At 45.2% G+C, this 19,184-nt stretch overlaps 3 non-coding genes across 3 annotated transcripts; all 3 read right to left on the bottom strand.

The window, feature by feature from the left end:
* Nucleotides 1-200: 200 nt before the first annotated feature.
* On the bottom strand, nucleotides 201-272 carry trnaq-cug (transfer RNA glutamine (anticodon CUG)). Its single transcript has one exon. It is a non-coding gene; the product is annotated as a tRNA-Gln (tRNA).
* Nucleotides 273-7,796: 7,524 nt separating this feature from the next.
* On the bottom strand, nucleotides 7,797-7,868 carry trnaq-cug (transfer RNA glutamine (anticodon CUG)). The gene has a single exon. It is a non-coding gene; the product is annotated as a tRNA-Gln (tRNA).
* Nucleotides 7,869-13,245: 5,377 nt separating this feature from the next.
* Nucleotides 13,246-13,317, bottom strand: trnaq-uug (transfer RNA glutamine (anticodon UUG)). The gene has a single exon. It is a non-coding gene; the product is annotated as a tRNA-Gln (tRNA).
* Nucleotides 13,318-19,184: the final 5,867 nt, after the last annotated feature.

Genomic DNA, 19,184 nt, shown 5'->3' with positions numbered 1-19,184 from the left:
CAGTTTTCATAACGGTGGGTATTATCTTCCCCTCATGAACTGAACATCCAACGCGAAGCTTATACGATCGACAGTCTCAATTCGTTCGAGCTGTCAAATATATATAGATATGTTACTCTGTATACCAGCTGGACAATATGGGCATTTCCAATAACCAGAAATTACCTTCAGTGTTTCTGGCTATTATATTCAAAACTTGCAGGTCCCACCGAGATTTGAACTCAGATCGCTGGATTCAGGGTCCAGAGTGCTAACCATTACACCATGGAACCGTGTGTTGGCTTATTGGGTGGGACTTGATCATCCATTTCCATATCTAGTTGTAGCTCAGAGAGATGTGAGGTTCAAGCACAGCACAGTCTCCTTGGTCCCTCTCGTTTTGTCCATTAGTCCCTCCTGTGTAGTTTTGTACCCTTATCCCATTTTTACATGTACATGCTTCATATGTGAATGAATATGAGATTAACGGATTTTAATTGTACTCATATTCCCAATTAATATATTTTAGGATGATTTTCTCATACTTAATTTCTATTTAGGTAGTCACGTACGTTATTTTTGATCAGAAATCATAAGGACTTGCAAACACACGTTTTACAAATTTGCTGAATAGTTACGTAATGAGCAGCCTCAACTTCTACCACTTCTTAGAGATGTTTCTTTGTATACCAGCTGGACAACTAGAAACTTCTGATAACCAGCAATTACCTTCAGGGTTTATGGCTATATTGTATTCAAAGCTTGCAGGTCCCACTAAGACTTGAACTCGGACTGCTTGATTCAGAGTGCCAACCATTACACCATGGAACCATTTGTTTGCTAGTTGGGTGGGACTCAATCATCCATTTCAATGTCTAGTTGTAGCTCAAAGAGAAATGGGCGGTTCAGGCACAGCACCGACCTCTCGTTTTGTCCTCCTGTGTAGTTTTGTATCCTTATCTCTTTTTTTACATTTTGTCCATTTGTCCCTCATGTGTAGTTTTTTACATTTACAAACTTTACATGTAAATGAATATGAGATTAACCGATTTTAATTGCACTCATACTCCGAATTAACATTTTAGGGTAATTTTCTCGTACATTATTTCTATTTAGGTTGTCACATACATTATTTTTGATCAGAAATCATAAGAAATTGCAAACACACGTATTACAAATTTGCTGAATAGTTTCTTAATATAGCAGCCCCAACTTTTCCGTGCTGTTGCTTCATAGACATGTTACTCTGTGTACCAGCTGGACAATATGGACAATGCTAGAAACTTGACATGATCGCTGGCCAGAGGATCAGCAGCCGACATGTGCCATATCCCTATCAGCCTGCAGTCAGCCACTATGAGTGGCACCTGCATAATGGTTGGCCTGTGATTAGGTGCACCTGTCATGCTCTGTGATCTGGGCTCCTCCATCTCCTGATTGGTGCTTTGGTTCACCTGCGCCCAGCCTCCCTGGTTGGCCTGTGATTAGGTGCACCTGTCATGGTCTGTGATCTGGGCTCTCCCATCTCCTAATGGGTGCTTTGGTTCACCTGCGCCCAGTCTCCTTGATTGGCCTGTGATGTTGTGCACCTGTGCTGGGGACTATTTGACTGGGTGTTTTGCAGAAATTCCCGGTCGAGTCTTGGAAAGGCTTCATGTAGGTCTGCAGAAGCGCTTGGAGTGTTTGCTTATTTCAATATTTGATGTTTATCAAGTATGTGTTATTGCCTGCTCTGTTTGGCAGTAGTCTTTTGTTATTTTGTGTTTTGCTAAAGTCCAGTAAAGAGACTTGGTACTTTACCAACAGCCTCTACCTCTTCTCTGCAATTGGATCCAAATGCACTACATTACAGAAACTTCCAATAACCAGCAGTTAACTTCAGTGTTTTTGGATGTGTTACATTCAAAACTTGCATGTCCCATCGAGATTTGGACTCGGATTGCTGGATTCAGAGTCCCGGGTGCTAACCATGGAACCATGTATGTGTTGACTACTTGGGTTTTACCTGATCATCCGTTGCCATGTCTCTTTGTAGCTCAGAGAGATCAGAATCAGAATTATGTTTATTTGCCATGTAGATTTGCACTACATGGAATTTGACTCCGGTTTCATGGCTCTCTCAGTGTACTTAACATACAATAACAACACAGCAATCTTCAGATATATACACAAGGATTGACTTATACAGGCGAAATAAGAGATGATTAAGTGCAATGGTGCACATAATATATCTGAGATGTTGAACTAGATGTCAGCAGACATACATGTCTGAGGTAGATTGGCATGACAGGGTGTACCAGTATACATACAATGTATAGTATGTACTAAATGGTTGGATTTATTTGACAGTGGTAAGCGTTCATTTGAATGACAGCCCGAAGAATTTTTTATTATATCTGGTTGTTTTGGGGCACAGTGCTCTGTAGCGCTTGCCAGAGGGGAGGAGTGGGCACAGGTTGTGATCAGGGTGTGCTGGGTCTGCAGTGATGTTGCCTGCCCGTTTCCTGAGTCTGGAGGTGTATAAGCCCTGAATGGTGGGCAGGTTGGCATCAGTGACTTTCTCTGTAGAACTAACTGTCCATTGTAGTCTGTCCCTGTCCTGTTTGGTGGCTGAACCATCGGCATCGCCAGGTCATTTTGCCGGGACTTAAGCCCTGAACGTTTTGAGTGTAGCCCCAAATATAATTTTAAATTTAAGCCTATGTGAAACCCAACAAAAAACCTAACGTGTGAATGGCCGATAGTCTTCGTAACATAACAGCCTGTCAAAATAAATGCAGGTCTCTAAATAAACTGTGTGTGCGTGTGAAAGAAAATGTAATATTCCAATATACTAAAGTTAACATAAATACATTTAACTTTTTTTTTCTCTAGTTTGGTACTATAGTATGTCAATAAATGTTTAACGATAGCAGTTGTAAAGTATTTTGCATCTACTCAATACTTCTACTAATTACTAACAACTACTAATATTTTTAACTTCACATTTCAAAATTAATGTGAAGAGTAAACAGCAGTTTTTGGGGTACACCTTTGAATTTTTCAATGATTAAGACATATACTTTGAATATAAATAATGTGCCAGAGTTCATGACAAAGTATCAAAATAGAGCTTGTTTATCATCAAAATCCCCCCTGGACACCCCTACAGAAGTCTGGGCGAAGCTCTGAATGTCCTCTAATCCTTGAAACTCCACTGGGCCGAACCAAACCAGACAGTGGTGGATGTGCAGAGGACAGACTGGATTATTGCAGTGTGGAACTGAATCCATAGTTCCTGAGGCAGGTTGGATTTATTGAGCTGGCGGAGAAAGTACATCCTCTGCTGGGCCTTTTTGATGATTGTGTCTATGTTGGATGCTCACCTTACATCCAGGGTGATTGTGGAACCCAGAAATCTGTTGGTTTTCACCGCAGACACCATGCTGTTGAGTATTGTAAAGGGGGGGGGCAGTGTTGGTGGACTCCTCCTGAAGTTCACTGTCATCTCCACGGTTGTGACCGTGTTCAGCTCCAGGTTGTTATGGCTGCACCAGAGGGCCAGCTGATCAACCTACCACCTATATGCAGACTCGTCACCATCCCAGATAAGGCCAATGATGGTTGTGTTGTCCACAAACTTCCGTAGTTAAACAGATGGGTTACATGAGGAGCAGTCATTTGTGTAGTGGGAGAAGAGTAGAGGGGAGAGCACACATCCTTGGGGGGTGCTAGTGCTCACTGTCTGGGTAGTGGATGTGATTTTCCCCAGCCTCACCAGCTGCCTCCTGTCTGTCAGGGAGTTTTTAACCCATTGGCAGATGGGGGCTAGTACAGTGAGCCGGGTGAGTTTGGAGTGGATGATATCTGGGACGATGGTTTTGAATGCTGAGCTGAAGCCAACAAAAAGGACCCTTGCTTATGTCCCTGGGGAGTTGAGGTGTGGTTTTTTTGGGGAGCTCTTGAAGCAGGAGGGGACTTCACACAGCTCCAGTGATCTGTTGAAGATCGGTGTGAAAATGGGGGCCAGCTGGTCAGCACATACTTTAAGCCAGGAGGGTGACACGCCATCCAGACCCGGTGTTTTCCCTGGTCTTCTCTCTCTGGAAGAGATGGCACACGTCCTCATCACAGATCCTGAGTGCAGGTGGGGGTTTGGTGGGTAGGGGAGAGTGGCTGACAAGAAGTGCATTTGGTTGTGTATTGTGGCTGGAGAGGGTGAGGGGTGTTAAAGTTTGCTTTTCAAACCTGCAGTAAAACCCATTTAGAGAGATGTCAGAGGTTGAGGAATAGCATAGCTCTCTTTTTCCCTCTTTTTGTCCATTTGTTTCTCCTGTGTAGTTTTTGTACCCTTCTCCCTTTTTTACATTTACATGCTTTATATTTAAATGTATATGAGATTAACAGATTTTAATTGCACTCATACACTGAATTAACATATTTTAGGGTAATTTTCTCATACAACCCAGCCACTGAGGATGCACAAGCCAGTGCATCCTTAGTGTTGGTCCCAAGCCCGGACAAATGGGGAGGGTTGCGTCAGGAAGGGCATCCGGCGTAAAATCTTTGCCAAATCAAATATGCGGATCATGAATAAGACTTACATACCGGATCGGTTGAGGCCCGGGTTACCAACGACCGCCACCGGTACTGTTAACCAGCAGGGTGTCGGTGGAAACTATGCTACTGTTGGGCGAAGGAGAAAGAGAGGGGGAAAGCATGTCCAGAGGCAGCTAGAGAGGAGGAAGGGTAGGCATGTGGAGGTGAGAGTTGGAACTTTGAATGTTGGCTCTATGACTGGTAAAGGGAGAGAGCTGGCTGTTTGATGGAAAGAAGAAAGGTAGGCATACTGTGTGTGCAAGAGACTAGGTGGAAGGGGAGTAAGGCCAGGAGTATCGGAGGTGGGTTCAAACTCTTCTACCACGGTGTGAATGGGAGGAGTAATGGGGTAGGGGTAATTCTGAAGGAAGAGTATGTCAAGAGCATGCTGGAGGTGAAGAGAGTGTCAGACAGAGTGATGAGTATGAAGCTGGAAATTGAAGGTTTATTGCTGAATGTTATCAGCGCATATGCCCCGCAAGTTGGGTGTGAGATGGATGAAAAAGAAGAATTCTGGAGTGAGTTGGACGATATGGTGGAGAGGGTACCCAAGGAGGAGAGAGTGGTGATTGGAGCCGACTTCAATGGACATGTTGGTGAAGGGAACAGAGGTGATGAGGAGGTGATGGGAAGGTATGGTGTCAAGGAGAGAAATGTGGAAGGACAGATGGTGGTCGATTCTGCGAAAAGGATGGAAATGGCTGTGGTGAATACATATTTCAAGAAGAGGGAGGAACACAGGGTGACTTACAAGAGTGGAGGAAAGTGCACACAGGTGGACTATATCTTATGTAGAAGGCGCCATCTAAAAGAGATTGGAGACTGCAAGGTGGTGACAGGGGAGAACATAGCTAGGCAGCATCGGATGGTGGTCTGTAGGATGACTTTGGAGACCAAGAAGAGGAAGCGAGTGAAGACACAGCCGAAGATCAAATGGTGGAAGTTGAAGAAGGAAGACTGTTGTGTGGAGTTCAGGCAGGAGTTAAGACAGGCACTGGGTGGTAGTGAAGAGTTGCCAGATGGCTGGACAAACACTGCAGAAATAGTGAGGGAGACAGCTAGGAAGGTACTTGTTGTGTCATCAGGACAGAGGAAGGAAGACAAGGAGACTTGGTGGTGGAATGAGGAAGTACAGCAAATTATACAGAGGAAAAGGTTGGCAAAGAAGAAGTGGGATAGTAAGAGAGATGAAGAAAGTAGACAGGAGTACAAGGAGATGCAGCGTAAAGCAAAGAGAGAGGTGGCAAAGGCAAAGGAAAAGGCGTATGGTGAGTTGTATGACAGCTTAGACACTAAGGAAGGAGAAAAGGACTTGTACCGATTGGCTAGACAGAGGGACCAAGCTGTAAAGGATGTGCAGCAAGTTAGGGCGATCAAGGATAGAGATGGAAATGTGCTGACAAGCGAGGAGAGTGTGCTAAGAAGGTGGAAGGAGTACTTTGAGGGGCTGATGAATGAAGAAAATGAGAGAGAGAGAAGGTTGGATGATGTGGGGACAGTGAATCAGGAAGTTCAGCGGATTAGCAAGGAGGAAGTGAGGGCAGCTATGAAGAGGATGAAGAGTGGAAAGGCAGTTGGTCCTGATGACATACCTGTGGAGGCATGGAGATGTTTAGGAGAGATGGCAGTGGAGTTTTTAACTAGATTGTTTAACACAATCTTGGAAAGTGAGAGGATGCCTGAGGAGTGGAGAAGAAGCATACTGGTACCGATTTTCAAGAACAAGGGCGATGTGCAGAACTGTAACAACTACAGAGGTATAAAGTTGATCAGCCACAGCATGAAGATTTGGGAAAGAGTAATAGAAGCTAGGTTAAGAGGAGAGGTGAAGATCAGCGAGCAGCAGTATGGTTTCATGCCACGAAAGAGCACCACAGATGCGATGTTTGCTTTGAGAATGTTGATTGAGAAGTATAGAGAAGGCCAGAAAGAGTTGCATTGTGTCTTTGTAGATTTAGAGAAAGCTTATGACAGAGTGCCGAGAGAGGAGGTGTGGTATTGTATGAGGAGGTCAGGAGTTGCAGAGAAGTATGTAGGAGTGGTGCAGGATACGTATGAGGGAAGTGTGACAATGGTGAGGTGTGCAGTTGGAATGACAGATGGGTTCAAGGTTGAGGTGGGATTACATCAAGGATCGGCTCTGAGCCCTTTCTTGTTTGCAATGGTGATGGACAGGTTGACAGACAAGATCAGGCAGGAGTCTCCATGGACGATGATGTTCGCGGATGACATTGTGATCTGTAGCGAGAGAAGGGTGCAGGTTGAGGAGAGCCTGGAGAGGTGGAGGTATGCACTGGAGAGAAGAGGAATGAAAGTCAGTAGGAGCAAGACAGAATACCTATGCGTGAATGAGAGAGAGGACAGTGGAATGGTCAGGATACAAGGAGTGGAGGTGACAAAGGCATTTGAGTTTAAATACTTGGGGTCAACTGTCCAAAGTAACGGGGAGTGCAGTAGAGAGGTGAAGAAGAGAGTGCAGGCAGGTTGGAGTGGGTGGAGAAGTGTGTCAGGAGTGATTTGCGACAGAAGGGTATCAGCAAGAGTTAAAGGGAAAGTTTACAAGATGGTTGTGAGACCAGCTATGTTATATGGTTTGGAGACAGTGGCACTGACGAAAAGACAGGAGGCGGAGCTGGAGGTGGCAGAGTTGAAGATGCTAAAATTTTCACTGGGAGTAACGAAGAAGGACAGGATTAGGAACGATTATATTAGAGGGACCGCTCAGGTTGGACGGTTTGGAGACAAAGCAAGAGAGGCAAGATTGAGATGGCTTGGACATGTGTGGAGGAGAGATGCTGGGTATATTGGGAGAAGGATGCTGAATATGGAGTTGCCAGGGAAGAGGAGAAGAGGAAGGCCAAAGAGGAGGTTTATGGATGTGGTGAGGGAAGACATGCAGGTGGCTGGTGTGACAGAGGAAGACACAGAAGACAGGAAGAAATGGAAACGGATGATCCGCTGTGGCGACCCCTAACGGGAGCAGCCGAAAGTAGTAGTAGTAGGGTATTTGTCTCATACATATTTTCAATGTAGGTAGTCACATACATTATTTTTAATCAGAAATTGTAAGGATTTGCAAACACATGTATTACAAATTTTCTGAATAGTTTCTTAATGAAGGAGCCCCAACTTTTGCTTCTTAGAGATGTTTCTCTGTATACCAACTAGACAATGCTAGACACTTCTGATAACCAGCAATTAACTTCAGTGTTTATGGCCACATTGTATTCAAAACTTGCAGGTCCCACCGAGATTTGAACTCGGATCGCTGGATTCAGAGTCCAGAGTGCTAACCATTACACCATGGAACCATGTATTGATTATTTGGATTTTACCCGATCATCCATTGCCATGTCTCTTTGTAGCGCAGAGAGATCGGAATCAAATGTATGTTTATTGGCCATGTAGATTTGCACTACATGGAATTTGACTCTGGTTTCATAGCTCTCTCAGTGTTCTTAACATACAGTAACAACACTATAACACAACAATATTCAGATATATACACAAGGATTGACTTATACAGGCGAAATAAGAGGTGATAAAGTGCAATGGTGCATATAATGCTGAACTAGATGTTAGAAGGTTACTTACATACATGCCTGAGGTAGATTGGCATGAGAGGGCGTACCAGTATACATACGATATATACAAAATGGTTGGATTTATTTGACAGTGGTAAGCGTTCATTTAAATGACAGCCCACGAAAATGTTTATTATATCTGGTTGTTTTGGGTTACAGTGCCCTGTAGCACCTGCCAGAGGGGAGGAGTTGGCACAGGTTGTGATCAGGGTGTGCTGGGTCTGCAGTGATGTTGCCTGCCCGTTTCCTGAGTCTGGAGGTGTATAAGCCCTGAATGGTGGGCAGGTTGGCATCAGTGACTTTCTCTGTAGACCTAACTGTCCATTGTAGTCTGTCCCTGTCCTGTTTGGTGGCTGAACCATCGGCATCGCCAGGTCATTTTGTCGGGGCTTAAGCCCTGAACGTTTTGAGTGTAGCCCCAAATATAATTTTAAATTTAAGCCTATGTGAAGCTTAACAAAAAAACCTAACGTGTGAATGTCCGATAGTCTTCGTAACATAACAGCCTGTCAAAATAAATGCAGGTCTCTAAACAAACTGTGTGTGTGTGTGTGTGTGTGTGTGTGTGTGTGTGTGTGTGTGTGTGTGTGTGTGTGTGTGTGTGTGTGTGTGTGTGTGTGTGTGTGTGTGAGAAAGAAAATTTAATATTCCTATATACTAATGTTAACATAAATACATTTAACTTTTTTTTCTAGTCTGGTACTATAGCATGTCAATAAATGTTTAATGATAGCAGTTGTGAAGTATTTTGCATCTACTCAATACTACTACTAATTACTAACAACTACTAATATTTTTAACTTCACATTTCATAATTAATGTGAAGAGTAAACAACAGTTTTTGAGGTACACCTTTCAATTGTTCAGTGATTAAGACATGTACTTTGAATGTAAATAAGGTGTCAGAATTCATGACAAAGCATCAAAGTAGAGCTTATTTATCATCAAAATTTTCTGCGGGAATAACCCCCTGGACCCCCCTACAGAAGTCTGGGCTAAGCTCCGAATGTTCTCTAATCCTTGAAACTCCACTGGGCCGAACCAAACCAGACAGTGGTGGATGTGCAGAGGACAGACTGGATTATTGCAGTGTGGAACTGAACCAACAGTTCCTGAGGCAGGTTGGAGCTGGCGGAGAAAGTACATCCTCTGCTGGGCGTTTTTGATGATTGTGTCTATGTTGGATGCCCACCTTACGTCTTGGGAGATGGTGGAACCCAGAAATCTGTAGGTTTTTACCACAGACACCATGCTGTTGAATATTGTAAGGGGGGGGGCAGTGTTGGCGGACTCCTCCTGAAGTCCACTGTCATCTCCACGGTTGTGACCATGTTCAGCTCCAGGTTGTTATGGCTGCACCAGAGGGCCAGCTGATCAACCTACCATTTATATGCAGACTCGTCACCATCCCAGATAAGGCCAATGATGGTTGTGTTGTTCACAAACTTCCGTAGTTAAACAGACGGGTCACATGAGGAGCAGTCATTTGTGTAGTGGGAGAAGAGTAGAGGGGAGAGCACACATCCTTGGGGGGTGCTAGTGCTCACTGTCTGGGTAGTGGATGTGATTTTCCCCAGCCTCACCAGCTGCCTCCTGTCTGTCAGGGAGTTTTTAACCCATTGGCAGATGGGGGCTGGTGCAGTGAGCCGGGTGAGTTTGGAGTGGATGATATCTGGGACGATGGTTTATAATGCTGAGCTGAAGTCCACAAAAAGGACCCTTGCATATGTCCCTGGGGAGTCGAGATGTGGTTTGTTGGGGAGCTCTTGAAGCAGGAGGGGACTTCACACAGCTCCTGCGACCTGTTGAAGATCGGTGTGAAAATGGGGTCCAGCTGGTCAGCACATACTTTAAGCCAGGAGGGTGACACGCCATCCAGACCCAGCTTTTCCCTGGTCTTGTCTCTCTGGAAGAGCTGGCGCACATCCTCATCACAGTTCCTGAGTGTGGGTGGGGGTTCGGTGGGTAGGGGCGAGTGGCTGACAAGGAGTGCATTTGGTTGTGTATTGTGGCTGGAGAGGGTGAGGGGTGTTAAAGTTTGCTTTTCAAACCTGCAGTAAAACCCATTTAGAGGGATGTCAGAGGTTGAGGCAGAGCATAGCTCTCGTGTTCCTACTTTTTGTCCGTTTGTTCCTCCTGTGTAGTAGTTTTTGTACCCTTCTCCCGTTTTTACATTTACATGCTTTACATTTAAATCAATATGAGATTAACAGATTTTAATTGCACTCATACACTGAATTAACATATTTTAGGGTAATTTTCTCATACATGATTTCTATGTCGGTAGTCACGTACATTATTTTTGATCAGAAATCATAAGGATTTGCAAACACATGTATTACAAATTTGCTGAATAGTTACTTAATGAAGCAGCCCCATCTTTTACCGTGCTGTTGCCTCTTAGAAATGTTTCTCTGTATACCAGCTGGACAATATGGACAATGCTAGACACTTCTGATAACCAGCAGTTACCTTCAGTGTTTATGGCCAAATTGTATTCAAAATTTTCAGGTTCCACTGAGAATTGAACTCAGATCACTGGATTCAGAGTCCAGAGGGCTATTACACCATGGAATCATGTGCTAACTAGCTGGGTTTTACCCGATAATCCATTTTCATGTCTTTTTGTAACTCAGAGATCAAAATCAGAGTCATGTTTATCATGGCGGCAGCAGAGGGCCAGCTGTTGAACCTCCCATCTATATGGAGACTTGTCACCATTCCAGATAAGGCCAATGATGGTTGTGTCGTCTGCAAACTTCAGAAGTTAAACAGATGGGTCACCTGAAGTGCAGTCATTTGTCTACGTCTCCAACAGCAAGCCCTATGTAGTGCCTCCTCGTGGCGACACACAGTAACTGGGTACACCTTGGACCCTGGCTGATCTACAAGGGACTCAGAGGCAGTCTGGCCCCTAGACATGTCGTACGTAGGCCCACAGGTGTGTGGATATTCCCTGATGCCCATGAACCAGCCCCCATCTATGAGTTAAATAGTGCCACTGCCTAGTGGATACTTCGGGAGAGGAATAGGCTACGGGAGTAAACCCCTGCAGAAAACCAACATCCACAGTGCTGCAGTTTTTTGTTTTTCTTGCCCTTTTTTATCTGTTTAAGTCGGAGAGCACTGCTGGCGTCGTGTGTGGCTGCCGCTTCTCCCTTTCGTAGCCCCCCTTCCTATCCACCCCTACATGTCTGTGTTATGTTTGTCTGTTGTCTTGTTTCACTGCCATCTATTGTAAAGCGATTTTGAGTGTTAGAAAAGCGCTATATAAGTTTGATTTAATATTATTATTATTATTATTATTATTATTATTATAATGGCAGCAAGGAAGATCTTCATTGATTTTATCATGCGTTTTGGTTTCCCATCAAAGATACACCATGACCAAGTAAGAGTTTGAGAACAACCTCTTTCACAAGCTGCAGAACTACAGCGGGATCAAGCACTCACGTACGACCCCGTACCACGCTTAAGCAATTCCAGCAGAACACTTTAATAGAACGCTGCTGAATATGTTGCAGACACTTACAGAAACTAAGAAGTCAAACTGGAAAGAACACCTTAATAAAGTGGTCCACACTTATACCTTATACACTTATACACTTCAACCGTGCATGAGTCGATGGGTTTTTTGCCATTTTTCCTCCTGTTTGGACGTGAGCCAACTCTACCAGTTGACCTGATGTTTCCACAGAAAGAAGTGAAAGGGAAACAGTCACATGCTGGATACGTGGAGAAATGGAGCGAAACCACGCAAGAAGCTTATGCCATAGCAATGAAAAACCTGAAAAGGGCTGAAGCTAGAGGGCAGAGGAACTACAACCAGTGAGTATGGAGCTCTGTCCTTGAGTGTGGTGATCATGTCCTGGTAAGGAACCTGACACCAAGAGGGGGGCCAGGAAAGCGGCACAATAATTGGGAAGACTAGACATATGTGGTCAAAGAAAAAAGGGGGCCAGACAGCCCAGTGTATGTGGTTGAACCGCTAGAAGGAACGGGGAGGACACGTGTGATACACCGAAATCTCCTTCTACCTATATGGTTGATAAGCCAAAGACCAGTGATCCACATCTGAAAGAGAAAAGAAGCAGAAATAAAGACAAAACAAGAGAACTCATACAGGATACTGATCTGAATGTTACAGACAGTTCTGATGAACAGGAATACAGTCTGTGGATGGAAAGAAGAACAGGACCTTGCCTTTATGCAGAAGCAGAGGTACTCCATCCTAGGACAGAAATACAAAGGAAGGAACCTGGACATGCACCTGTATCTGATGATGAGGAGGAGGAGGAGGAGCATAGGGGACATGACACAGAGGACTTAGAAGAGGAACGTTCTGCAGCATCAGGATTTGAAGACGAGCAGATGGAAGCTGGGATGCAGAGGGAGAGACCAGCAAGGGTCAGACGGCAAACACATGTCTGCATTTACAACCAACTAGGTCAGCCGACCTACCAAATGATGAGAACCTGCTGAGTGGACACTGGAGAAGCAGTGTTGTGGGGACCTCCAGTGAACAGCGTTGATCCTGTTGCCAGAGCTTCACTTTTGTATCCGTTCAACCGTAATGTGCAGTAGGAATATCTGGTAAAGAACTAAAGTGAAGTAATGAGAGTAGCTTGAACTTAGAAACTTGTAACGTATTCACCTGTCTTCATCCTTCCATGTGTTCCAGTTTCTTATAAGAGGTTATGTTAAAGTTATGGTTATTGAAAGAAAAAAATGTTCGGTAACATTTTATTTATTTATTTATTTAGTGGGGGGAGGATGTTGCGAGCTAGAATGTATAGCGTTAATATTTTATTTCATCTCATTGTTATACCTGTCATTGTTATTTATTTTTAAAAAAAATTCACTGAGAGTCAGTAGAAGGGGATGTGCACTGTTCCTTTAAGAGGCAGGTTATGACTCTATTGTGGGAACGGGCAGGTTTTTGTTGAGGTATCTGTTGCACAAGAAGAGTCCGGTTGCTTTGAGTGTCCAGAAAAGAATAAGAGCACCGGGGACAATGAAGTTGCCAAACGAAAAACAGATTCCTGTCACATTTGTCAAGGGGGCAATACTAGAAACCTCCTATTTACAGTTGCATTATATACATAGGTCCCACCGAGACTTGAACTCGGATCACTGGATTCAAAGTCCAGAGTGCTAACCATTACACCATGGAACCATGTGTTGACTAGTTGCATGTGACTCAGTCATCCATTTCCATGTCTATTTGTAGTTCAGCAAGATATCAGAGGGTCAGGCCCAGCACTGCCCTCTTGTCCCCTCTCTTTTTGTCCATTTGTCCCTCCTGTGTAGTTTTTGTACCCTTCTCTCTTTTTTACATTTACTTACTTTACATGTAAGTGAATACAAGATTAACAGACTTTAGTTGCACTCATACTCCAAATTAACATATTGTAGTGTACACTGCTATTAAGATAAACACACTTCGAAACTTACAACTGAGTGTTGCTTAATTCACGTCTGTTGTCAGCCACAGCCGCGCCGTACACACCGCCATTAAGCCCGACTCACAGGGCGCCTCTCTGTCCCTTGTCTCGACCCACTGACCCTTGATCCGGCAACAGTGTGCCACCGCCCCCTGCCCCGGAACTGCAAAACATCTCCCCCAACTATATACAACTAACACTTATACCCCCCCCTCCGGTGTACCTGAACATGCTACGCTACCCCCCCCCCTTATTAAAGTCCTCAACCCCGAGGACAACGTTTCTAAACCTCAGATGAGTTCTTCACCGCCTCTTTGGTCGCCCTGTAGGCGCTCTGTTCCCTGGTCGGTCCTCCCGCGGCTCTGACCGGGGTTGCCCCACCCCCCAAGGAGGTGAGGTGGGCACTGGGGCAGCAGATTGGGTCCCACTTATTGCATCAGGGCTGGCTGCCACAACCCCCCCCCTTCCCCAGATTTAATGGCAGGAAACATGCGTGTTCCCTTCTCCCCTCCAGTCATCTGAGGCATTGCAGAGCCCCTGTATGGCACCAGACGGTCACAGTGTAGTGCCACTTTGCAGCCCTGTAGAGGCAACTGTACAAAATAGACAACCTCTCCTAGTTGCTCCAAACCAAGCAAGGCCCCACCCAGTGGCTGTCCAGTTTAGGGCACCTGCCCTTCTTCTGGGTCAGGGTGTAGACTCAATCTAGCTCCCCAGCTGCAAAGTGTTGCCCTCTGGCACGGAGGTCATAATTCTTTTTCTGCCACACCCCCTCACTCTGCAATTGCCTCGGTGTATGCGTGTGCAGTGTCCAAATGGTCCTGAAGCTACCTGGCATAGCTCAGGCCTGCAGGGGCAGATTGTACATCCGGAGCCCATTCAAATGCCAGCACTGGAGGGGTCCTCATTTCGCTGCCCAACATAAGGAGGGCCGGTGTGTATGAAGTGGAGTCCTGGACCTGTTAAAGGTTTTTTTTTTAGGGAGTTGTTCCTTATCCAATACGAGGGTCTAAGGAGAGGATGTTGTGTTGCTTGCTGTAAGGCCCCTTGAGGTAAATTTGTAATTTTTGATATAGGGCTATACAAATAAAATTGACTTGACTTGAACAGGGGTAAGTGCATATCCCAGTCAAGCTGATGGTTGGATGTTAAGCTAGCTAGCTAACTGTTCAGCTTGGGTGTAGTTAAACCTCTCCACTAACCCATCACTGTGGGGGTGGAGGGGTGTTGTGTGAGTCTTAGTGATTCCCAGCTGCACACACATGGTGGAGAAAACCCTGGATTCTAAATTTCTCCCCTGGTCACTATGGATGGACTCCAGGACCCCCACTCTGCTAAACATTCCTTCAACCAGGGCATTAACGATGGTCTCAGCCTCCTGGTCCGGCAGTGCATCGGCCTCCCTGTGAGTGACACAATACCGTTGTTCAGCTTTGCTCAGTGCTTTGCTGTAATAGGCCACAACTTTCTCTCCGTCTATCCATACCTGTGACAGCACCGTGTCTACCCCCTCCCTGCTTGCATCTGTGTCAGGGACAAAGGAAAATGGGGTCAGGGGGTGCCAGGATTGGCACGCTTGTCAGGGCCCATTGCAGTGTGTGAAAAGTCCAAGGTAGAGAACCAGGAGGAGCCAGCCACCAGAGCCAGCCGTTCATCCACATGTGGAAAAGGATAGGAGTCCTTCTTGGTGACCTCATTAAGTCTCATGTAGTCCACACAGGAGTGCCACTCTCCCCCCTTCTTTGGCACCATGACCACCGGTGAAGCCCAGGGGCTCTCAGTGGGATCTATTATGCCTGTATGCTGTATTTTTTGTAGAGTCTGCTCCACCGCTTCCTGCCAACCCAAAGGGAGGTGTCGTGGGCGCTGTCATATGGGCACAGCATACCCTGTCTTAATAGAGTGCTACACAAGAGTGGTCTGTCCCAGTTCCTCCTCATCACATGCAAAGCAGTCCTGAAATTCAATCAGCAACTGCCACAGTTGCTCCTGCTCTTGTGCCTCCAGGTCACTGGCACTCCTTTGCCAGATCTCCCACATAACTGCCATCCTCCTCCTCTTGCTGCGTGGTGAGCCTCCACAGCCCTTCTGAACAGCTACCCCGTGCTTATGGTATACTGGAGTAACAGGAGCAGCAGTGGATGTTGAGCCCCCCCCCCCCCCATGTCTTTTCTGGGACACCCCCAGCCACTCCAGCTCCCTAGGATACGGGGTCTGCATGGAAATTAGCTGGGACTCAGGGTGGGCTGTACTGGGCATCCACATATGACCCGTGTGCTCGCCCCCCCACACACACACACACAGCATCTGTGGGGTCCCGCTGTCAGCCCTCCCATATACTGAAGGTCCTGCAGCCTCGTATTCACAACATGACCCCCGCCAAAACTCAATGTGGCCTTCTCCAGGTCCAGCTGACAGCTGTGATCCCTCAAAAAGTTCAGACCCAGAATGAACGTCCTGCACCTCTGCTACCCAAACTAGATGTCTCATGATCCCCCCACTAACCATCAACATTGGGGCATTATTGTACATTGGTATATAATATATTGATGGATATGTGTTTTGACCAATAGGAAGCCTTATGTGATATGGACCAATCGGAACAAGGTTTGGATATACGGGGCAGGAAGTTAGGGGGCACCACGCTATGGTCATGTTGCTGCTAAGCTAAAATAAAGTGTTGATATTTGTTAACAGTTGTCTCACATGCATATATTTTATAGAAAATATGACATGGTATTAGAAGTGCTGTTGAACTAAATCTGAACAGAAAAAGGTCTACCTGGAAGGAAAAAGGAGGAGTTTGGTGAGCAAGATAAATGAGTGATGGTGGAGACGAGCGGAGCCAGGAAGGAGCTAACAGAATGGCTAAAACACCCAGCGCTACATTTAGCATTCAGCCACCGTGGCCCTTTGATTTTTCCAAGCTACATGAGTGGACAAAGTGGATATGGAGATTTGAGAGATTCTGTCAAGCAAGCAATTTGACAGCAAGCTCCGAAGAGAAACAGGTGAATACTTTGGTATATTGTGTGGGAGACAAAGCTGATGATGTGTTGAGAGGCTTGAAGCTGACTGAAGCAGATCATAGCCAAGACACGAAAGTGCAGGATGGCTTCCAGTTGTTCTTTGTAGTGGAAAAAGAACATAGCTTATGAACACACACGATTTAACGTGTGCAAGCAAGAAGCAAACGAGACTGTCGATGCGTTCGTCACTGCCCTGTATGCATTAGCAGAACACTGCAATTATGGGACGTTGTATAATGAGCTAATAAGGGACAGGATAGTGGTAGGGCTGGCAGATACACGGCTCTCAGAATGTATGCAGATGGAAAAGGACCTAGACCTGGAAAAAGCCATTAACATGGCAAGACAATCAGAGGTGATCAAAAAGCAGCAAAACACAGTGAGGAGTGATGCCAGTCATGTAAAGCAGATGTATGTTACCTCTGTGGACAGAGTATTTAAAGGCAGACAGCATAAAGAAAAGCCTAAATTCAACAAATCCAAAAGCAGTGGAGCTAAGCCACACAGCGGTCAGAGTAAAAACCAAAAAAGCTCCCAGTACTACAAATGTGAAGGCACACCTCACCCCAAGCACGAATGCCCTGCCAATGATTCCAAGTGCCGTTCCTGTGGAAAAAGGCCGCTACCAGTATGTGTGCTTCACAGGTAAAGCTGTGCATGGTATTGAGGAAGAGGAGGAGGAGAGCTTCTTTCTCGGCTTTGTGACATCTGATGCTGATCCATGGACTGTTGATATAGACATAATGGACAAAAACATCACTTCAAAACTTGACACTGGAGCAGATGTCACTGTTGTCTCACAGGCTGTTTTTAACAGCATTTTTTTCCTAATGCACAGCAGCCTGCTCTCCAGAAAGCAGAGAAACCACTGTATGGTCCAGGATGGAATCCACTGACTGTGTCGGGGTTTGCCAGACTGCAGCTGAGGAGAGGAGTCAAGCAGACCACGGAGAAGGTCTGTGTGGTCAAGAACCTGAGCACACACGCTGTACACACTGCCATTAAGCCCGACTCACAGGTCATCTCTCTCTTCCTAATCCCAACCCACTAACCCATGACCCGGCAACAATTTACCAACCCCCCGGAACTGCAAACCATCTCCCCCAATTATATACATCCATCCATCCATTTTCCAAGCCGCTTATCCTAAGTAGGTTTGCGGGATGCTGGAGCCTATCCAAGCAGTCAACTACAGCTAACCTTTCAGTGAACCTGAACACGCTACAATATTTTAGGATAATTTTCTCATGCATCATTTCTATTTAGGTAGTCACATACATTGTTTTTGATCAGAAATCATAAGGACTTGCAAGGACACGTATTACAAATTTCCTGAATAGTTACTGAATGAAGCTCTTGTAAACAAAAAGGTATACAGAGAAATTTCTCTGTATACCAGCTGGACAATATTGACAATGCTGGAGACTTCCAATTACTTTCAGTGTTTGTGGCTGCAATGTATTCAAAACTTGCAGGTTCGATGGAGATTTGAACGTGGATTGCTGGATTCGCAGTCCAGCGTGACACCATGGCTAAAGTCCAATGGTGTGGAGAACAAAGATGATTGGGGACTGCCCTCGGTTGCAGCCTTCATCCACCTTAACTGCCATTGTGACCTGGAGACATCTTCCATCAGTTCCGCCGTTGAGGTCTTTGTTGGGTCTTTGTTGGATCGCGCTTCATCTGGAACCTCCCTCTTGACCTGTCCGCTTTGGTTGACCCTGCCAGGAGCCGAGCTCCGGACGGCATAGCTCTTGGGATCATTGGTACATGCAAGCTTCTCCAACACAGCAAGGTGGAAATCCAGGAGACCAAAATAGGATAGAGACAGGATAGAGATAAGTGAAGTACAGATAGATATAGAAATTTATTGAATAATATCGAAAGTTGTTTTTCTGTATACAATTTGCAGGCTCCAGCATCCCCGCTACCCCAATTGGGATAAGCAGTTTGGATAATGGATGGATGGATATGTGATATGTGACATCATATATATATAAATATAAATAAATATATATACACACACACACACACACACAGGGTTGGATAGTAACGGATTACATGTAACCTGGATTACGTAATCAGATTACAAAAATAAGTAGCTATAATCAGACCAGATTACACTTGAAAATTTTTGGAATTGGATTATAGTTACATTTTCAAGGATTACTTGATTACATTTTGATTACGTCTTTAAAATTTGGCAATTTTAAAATCACGATTTGTTTTTAATATATGTAATAACCAATGCTATTGACTCATGAAAAGGCGCGACATACATGTGGAGGGAATCCAAGCAGCTCTGTCTGTATACCCACTAGAGGTTACTACTCAACCAATGGCCTGGCTTGTTTTTGTATGCAACTGACAGAACCATTATGTTCACACGTTGAGTCAAGCTGGAAGGTGCAAGCAGCAGCGGTCCATCAGCACCAAAATTAGCATTCTATTCCTGGCATATCACCATCACTTTAAGTTAAAAAATGTGCACAACAACAACAACTACGTCGACTGCAATTTGTGCAAACCTAAAATACAGGCGCTGTCATCAGTAAAGACATCAACTTTAA

This window comes from Lampris incognitus, chromosome 1, assembly GCF_029633865.1.
Source record: "Lampris incognitus isolate fLamInc1 chromosome 1, fLamInc1.hap2, whole genome shotgun sequence".
Lineage (NCBI taxonomy): Eukaryota > Metazoa > Chordata > Actinopteri > Lampriformes > Lampridae > Lampris > Lampris incognitus.
The sequence above is the reverse complement of the archived record's forward strand: the minus strand, read 5'-3'. Positions and strand labels throughout refer to the sequence as shown.